Source organism: Octopus bimaculoides, chromosome 24, assembly GCF_001194135.2.
Source record: "Octopus bimaculoides isolate UCB-OBI-ISO-001 chromosome 24, ASM119413v2, whole genome shotgun sequence".
Taxonomy (NCBI): Eukaryota; Metazoa; Mollusca; class Cephalopoda; order Octopoda; family Octopodidae; genus Octopus; species Octopus bimaculoides.
Window position 1 is genome coordinate 31,102,111 of NC_069004.1, and position 7,550 is coordinate 31,109,660.

Sequence of the window (7,550 nt, forward strand, 5' to 3'; positions counted from 1 at the left end):
GATTACATCGACTCCTGTCTGTGACTTAGTACGTATTTTATCGGCCCTGAAAAGATGAAAGACTAAGTCAACCTCTGCAGAATTTGAATTGAAAATAATAATAATATCAAGAGCACCCAGAGAGTGCAAACCTCCGCCAAGGCAACACTAACATCCTCTCAACGATTAGCCGGAGATGATTTTTAAAATGAGAATATCTGAAATAAACTCGACTGCTCTCACAAACAAGAATACTAAAAATGAACCCGACTGCTCTCAAAAATTAAGTAAAAAAAACAGGAAAAATAATCCAGAATCCTTGTCCGGTACTGGATCGATTCCAAAATCTAATCAGTTCATGCCAGTCAGGAGGCCAAATGTAAAGACGGGCGAAATGCCACAAAGCACTTTGGCATCTTTTCTGTTTACTTTTCACTTTTCAATTCCTTTAATTCTGTTCCAATTGATTTCAAATTTTGTGTATTGATGCAGTTTTGTATGCTAATTATGGAAAGGAAATTCATTTTTACTATAAATTAATAAGTAAAAAGTTATTAGCTTCTAAAGTTTGCAAATTTGGGGTAATTTTAGGCGATTGAAAGCCACAGACACATTGGTACTTGTTTCCATAGTAACAAGCCAAGCTGGTATCTGCTTAAGACTACTGCACACCTATATTCTGAACTTTTGTTTTTGAATTTTCGCTACAAAGAATATATTGTTTTTCAAATTTGGTCATTTTTCAGGCTGAATCTGATTTTGTCATTCACTTGTTCCAGAAAAAATTTCAGAAAAATGTTCACTAAAAATATTTTACTAATTGATTAACCCCAGGTCATCCACTGGTTGGACTAGCCCTAGACGCCAACCCTTAACCCCGGCCCTAAGCACTCTTTCATCCTTAGCAGCTAACTTTAACCCTAAACTTCAACTCTAAGCCCTAACTCTAACCCTAATTTTAACCCTAAACTCCTACACTAAACCTTAAACCCTAGTGTATCTGAAACTTTGGTTTTTGAATTTCAGCTATTATTTACACTAGCGAATCTACCCATCTATGATGGAGGCATAAAATGAAGGAGGGAAGCAATAACAGCAGTATGTATCGAGGAATGTATAAATGGACTTGCTAGATTCTCAGAGAATTCACATTATTTTTGGTGATAGAGTATTCTATTGCAGCTAATGGCATGTGTTTGTGACTAAGTGACATGTGATGACGATTCACTCCCAAACTGACATTGGCTCCCAGCCTCTGAATCATGAATGGTTATGTCGACCACTCCTAACGAAATCCATTCTTCCTTCGACTATTACACAAAAAGTATTAAGGAAAAAAATGTTGATATACTTTTTTCCTTCTTCAAATTATGAATCCTATTCCTTTCGATAATATCAATATGATTACAAAATGTCTTTGTAGATGATATTTTCTGTTTGGTCAACACTAATTTTCAAATTACTGGAGTCCGTTGCTCTACTCATAGTGACTTATAACTGGCCGTGTGTAAACATCGGAGTGGGTTAAAATACACCTACACGACCTAAAGTCTGGCCCTGTGCCTTGTTTGCTGTGAATGCACAAGCGGAATCTTTAGGGTTGCAAAAAATCAAACTAAGACTTACCTTTCACTGTTCACTGCGAATAATGTCTGGATGTTTTGGTACCATGGGTTATTTTGATTGACAAAACTCAAATGTAAACAACAGCCGCTTCGATTAGCCATTTTGAATCCTGCTTGAGACTGACACACTCCAATAATTACTAAATAATCACACACACTGTATATTGACACACACTTTTTCCATTTTATTTTCACTATTAACCGTCCTCGCGACCCCCTTCATATCTACAATGGGGCCACAAAACTATACGATGAAAATCCAGAGTTACTCGTGGTCAGTGAATTTTTAAGAAAATGTGAAAGTGGTTTATCAATTAAAGAATTTATATCCACAAAATAATCATACTTTCTGATTTTTAAATTCTAAAACCTTCCTGACAACCAAACTTGGTAATCCTAAAAAATATCGTAACCATTGGTCAGAGCCATCTAGCCGTGAAGAGGGAACAAACAGAGATGGATAGATGGATGGACATAACACCCATTATAGTAAGACAGCAAATCTGCCTATCTATGATGGGAAATAATGGGATAGTATCACAAAACTAAACCCTTAAATTCACAAACTATATGGAGTGGAAATCTAGAGTTAATCCTCATTGCTGGAATTTTAACAAAAGAAATCAAAGGTGATTAATTAATACAAAACTCAATACCCACTAAATAATCATACTTTTTCACATTTTTTTTTTTTGCTAAAAACCTTCCTGATTATCTCCTTTGTAATCCCGAAAAATATCATGACCATTCGTCCAGTGAAGAGGGAACAGACAGACAGACAGACATAACACTCATTATAGTAAGATGAACTGGACTACAGTAGTATAGTATACAGGTTTTTTTTTGTAATTTTTGCCCTCTTCCCTCAAACCCATTAAGGATTTTTCATTTTTATATTGCCAGTTCTAACGTTTCACATGACTTAATTCATTTAAGCTTCTTGGAAATTGATAAACATCTTACAACTGTCAATATCATAATATATTACTTTCATTTTGTTTGATAAAAGTTATTCTGCAGAAAATGCCAGCTTTCAAATCCTGTTTTGTGATTGTGTGTAAGAATAGTCAAACTGCTGTAAAATTTTTCTGGGAAAAGCGAATAACATCAGATTTGAAAGATCAAATTTTAAAATTTTCACTTGATTTTAGTATTTCAAAAAGTGAAAGTCAAGCAGAGAAGATCCGCATTTTGTCCAACATGCTAACAATTCTGCCAACTTGCCTCCTTAAATAATTATAACAACAACAACACCAACAAGTGGCTTATTGAAATTCTACATTTTATTAATTTTCTTATTTTCTATTTTGATACATAAGTTTACAGATATTCATAACAGAGTTTGTTTTGTGTTCAGCAGCTGTTTCATTAAGATAAACATCATTAAATATATCATTACGTAATTGTGATACATGATTTCAATTAATTTAAAAGCTGTGTCTTCCCAAATCATCAGAAATATTATGTGTTATATTAATAAGAACCCTTGTTTAGTATGTTAAATTTCTGATTCATTTCGTAGACCATTTTGTTGAAAGCAAGGAAACTCTGTTGTGTCTGATTTTGTTCCATACTTGAGTTTGTTAAATCGTACCACTAAAGTGTTAAACATTTAAAAAAATTCTATGTCTTCAATTTTGTTCTATAGTTTGTTGAAATTGCAACACTCAAATATATTCTTTATTTTACTCTCTTTACTGGTTTCAGCTCTATATCTGCAGCCATGCTAGAGCACTGCTGCTTACATATCACATTATGATAAAAAAAAATATTTCAAATATGTCCCTGATTTAGTCTCATAGTTAAATTTACTGAAACCGTATATGCAAACATGTATTGCTGTTAAAAATTGTGATAACGTTTGCTGAAATTGTAACATCAAAATTTTTCATTATCTTAAAAATTGTGATTAGGCCTGACTGTGTGGTAAGAAGCTTGCTTCCCAATCACATGGTTCCAGGTTCAGTTCCCATTGCATGGTACCTTGTGCAGGTGTCTTCTACTATAGCTCCAATATAGCCCCAGGCCAATCAATACCTTCTGAGTGGATTTAGTTGACAAAAAAGGAATTATATCTACAGTATATACACACACACACACACACACACACACACATATATATATATATCTACATGCATTTGTCTTTGTGTCCCCCTCCCCCATCCACCACCACTTAACAACTGGCATTGGTTTACTCTTTTACTTGTTTCAGTCATTTGACTGCAGCCATGCTGGAGCACCACCTTTAGTCGAGCAAATCGACCCCAGGACTTATTCTTTGTAAGCCTAGTACTTATTCTATCGGTCTGTTTTGCCGAACCACTAAGTTACAGGGACGTAAACACACCAGCATCGGTTGTCAGACACACAGATAGTTTGAATCTTATTGTTCTTGGATCAGGTATGATAATAGTTGCTATTGTGATGTTACCTGGTCATTGTGTGTTGTGGTTGCCATCAGTCCATTGTTTTTGTGTTGTGACAGCACTCTAGCCAGCTGCTGGTTCTGCTATTGCCTGCTGAGTGCCATCTTTCGTGTCCAGTCTGATGTCTATTGTCTGCCATTTGTTGACAATGGCTAAAATGTGCTGAATATATAGTGGTGGTCTTGCTCAGAAAAAGTGTGCCAAAGATGAGATTATTGTCTGATCCGGTTCCACACGATGCCTTGAATGGCCAGATATTTTTATGATGGTAATATTCTAATGAATCACGCTCATATTCTTGAGTTTTTTTGTTTTTTTTTGTATTGGATATAGTGACCCGAGTTCAACTGCTAAATATTCCTGCTACACATGTAAATGGATTTTATACTTTCATGCATAGTTATGTAAAACATTTCTTGGTGGAGATCAGAGAATCTGTCCAGGTCAAGCTGCTACTTGTCCGCATTGAGAGGTCATAGCTTTGGTACTATGGACATGTGATTAGAATATTACAGTAAGGGTTCACAAGACAAATTCTTCAAGCCAAGCCAGCTGGCCGGAGACCCTGGGGGTAGACCTAGAACTAGACAGTTAAATAATATCCATTGTCTCTGTTAGTCATGCCTAGGAATCCAGCTAGAAAGTGTAATGGCAGTGGCTTCTGATAAGACCTTATGGAGGTGTGCCTGAGGACTCTGCTGCCACGACCCTTCCAGGAATGGTGGGCAGAGAAGATGGATTGATGGATTACGTAAAATATGTAGACCTGTCTGTCTCCATTTATATCTGTCTGCTTGTCTATGTATGTATGTATGTATGTGTGTGTGTGTGTGTGTGTGTGTGGCTTAGATACAGCCATTTGTTCAAAGGTGTGTGCACTTATATGGATTTGTTTTTCAATTACACATACCTTTATGTAAATGCATGTGTAATTAAACCTGTCTGCCTCTCTCCATGTATGTCTGTCTGTGTCTCTATGTATATATTATGTGTGTTGTTTGTTTGTCAGACTATCTGCCCATCTATCTGTTTGTCTTTCTGTCTCTGTCTGTCTGTGTGTCTCCATATCTCTCTCTCTTCTATCTCTCCTCTCTCTCCTTTCTCTCTCTTTCTGTCCCTCTCTGTCTCTCTGTCTCTCTCTCTCTCCACTTTGCTATTTGCGAGATCCTGTTAGTAATCTTATTTGTGTGTATGTATGTCTATCTGTATAGCTATTTATTTGTCTATATGCCTGTCTATCCATCCATCTATTTGTTGATCTATCTATCTATTTATCAATCCATCTATGCCTGTACGTATGTATGTATGCATTTATATGTGTATATTTTATACCTGTGTATATATACACATGTACTGGTAGTATGTAACGACCACAAGGTCGAATCCCTGCTTCACTGTTGTGTGGTTGATTTGTATACCCCAATGCCATTGAGAGCTATGCTAACAGTGTGCAAACTCTTGCCAGGGCCATCCTTAGCAAACTCACTCAAAAGATAGGGGCTGCATTCATACGGACATCCTCATCCCAGAGGTGAAAATGGGTTCGCTTTGGGCCTTGCCTTGCCCTTGGAGAAAGGAGACTGGTATGCATAGGTGACTTCTGGTCTTCCATAAACAACCTTGACCAGACCTGTGTCTCAGAGGGGAACTTTCTAGGTGCAATCCCATGGTCATGCATGACTGAAGGGGGTCTTTACCCTATATACATATAATGGTGTAGAGAGAGAGAGGGAGGAGGCTGGTGTACATGGGTGACTGCTGGTCTTCCATAAACAACCTTGCCTGGACTTGTGTCTCGGAGATGAACTTTCTAGGTGCAATCCCCTAGTCATTCATGACCGAAGGGGGTCTTTACCCTTCTTACAAATAAAGCAGATGAAACTAACATCTGGGGAAATATTTATTTTGGATATACAGATGGGGGTGCCTGCCCCATTACTGAGGGAACGGCCCTCGTGCTAGCTCTGTAGACACAATGCTTTCTGTTTTTTAGCTGGGGGACCTGTTGGTGCAAGAATCATTCAGGGTTGAAAAAGCAGGGATTCAACTGGAGAGAAGCAGAAAAGACAACCCAGAATTGAAACCGGTGGGTAAAAGTCATTGATGGCCTATGCTTCCATAGGAAGTAAAAGGCTTAAATGAGTGAATGCTAGTATGAAACCTGGCACAAGCTGCTATTGTTGGTGTGTGATTGAGTCATTAGTGACTAAACTGTTATCTCCTCCATGTTGGCCTGGTACTGAAGATTGCTATGAAGCCTAGTTAGACTAAAACAAAAGAATGGACTGACCCAGTATAGAGTTGACAAATATCTAACCAAAGCATATATCAGAAAACGGGTGTGCATGACGACACCTGAAAGACCCTCACTAGCCCCCACCATCCCACAGCTCTGGCATTTACTTTGGTGGTAAATGTTAGGTTGGTATTTAGCTTGAGATAAGAGCATTCCATTTTAAATTTTGGCTGACAGCCTAAATGGAACAGTTATGATGGACCATTTTTAGTCCTGTTGTTGGAATGTCTTGTACACAATACATGCATCTGAGTTTTCAGTAAACACTTATTGATAGGCATTTTTATAGCATGGTATTTATGTGCCGGTGCCACATAAATAGCACTTGTGCTGGTGCCACCTAAAATGCACCCATGCTGGTGCCACCTAAAATGCACCCATGCTGGTGCCACGTAAAAGGCACCAGTTCTGGTGCCATATAAAAACCACCTATGTCAGTGCCATGTAAAAAACACCTGTGCTGGTGCTACAAGAATGCACCTTTGCCAGTGACACTTTTAAAGCACTCATGCTGGTGCCACGTATAAAGCACATGTGCTGGTGCCATGAAAAAGTCACCCAGTACCACTCTCTAGAGTGGTTGGTGTTAGGAGGGGCATCCAGCCATAGAATCCATGCCAAAACAGACAGTTGGAGTCTGGTGCGGCTCTCCAGCCTTGCCAGCCCCTGTCAAAACCTCTAACCCATGCCAGCATGGAAAACTGACTTTGAATGATGATGATGATATAAATTTTGGGAGATTGTTACTTTTTGCATTTTCAAGTTCTTTGTCACCTAAAGACCCACAGCAAGTTATAAGTCTGACATCACTGATTTAGGAGATAGAAAAACTCAACATGTGCATCAGCATCATCATCATCATCATCATCATTTTCCTTGATGCTTGTGTGGGTCAGATGGATTTCATTGCAGCAGATATTCTACTGGTGGATGCTCTTCCAGTTGTCAGCCCTCACCCGTTTCTAAGCAAGCTAATATTTCCCTCATGGCCTGACGTGTTTTTCATGGAGGATTGGAAATAAATGACACCATTTGTGTGAATGCGATGTGATGCTTGTTTACAACTGTTGCGGAATGTCACGACATGAAGATACAAACAGGCGCGCGCACACACACACACACACACACAATCAGATTATGCAATAGAAATAGGTCCATAATGTGAACATTACCAGTGTCACATTCTTAATATATATATATATATATATATATATATATATATAT

At 38.0% G+C, this 7,550-nt stretch overlaps 1 protein-coding gene across 1 annotated transcript in view; it reads left to right on the forward strand.

The window, feature by feature from the left end:
* The window catches only part of LOC106876412 (serine/threonine-protein kinase pelle), a 73,816-nt gene that overhangs the window by 21,131 nt on the left and 45,135 nt on the right, over positions 1 to 7,550 (forward strand). The window lies entirely within an intron of this gene.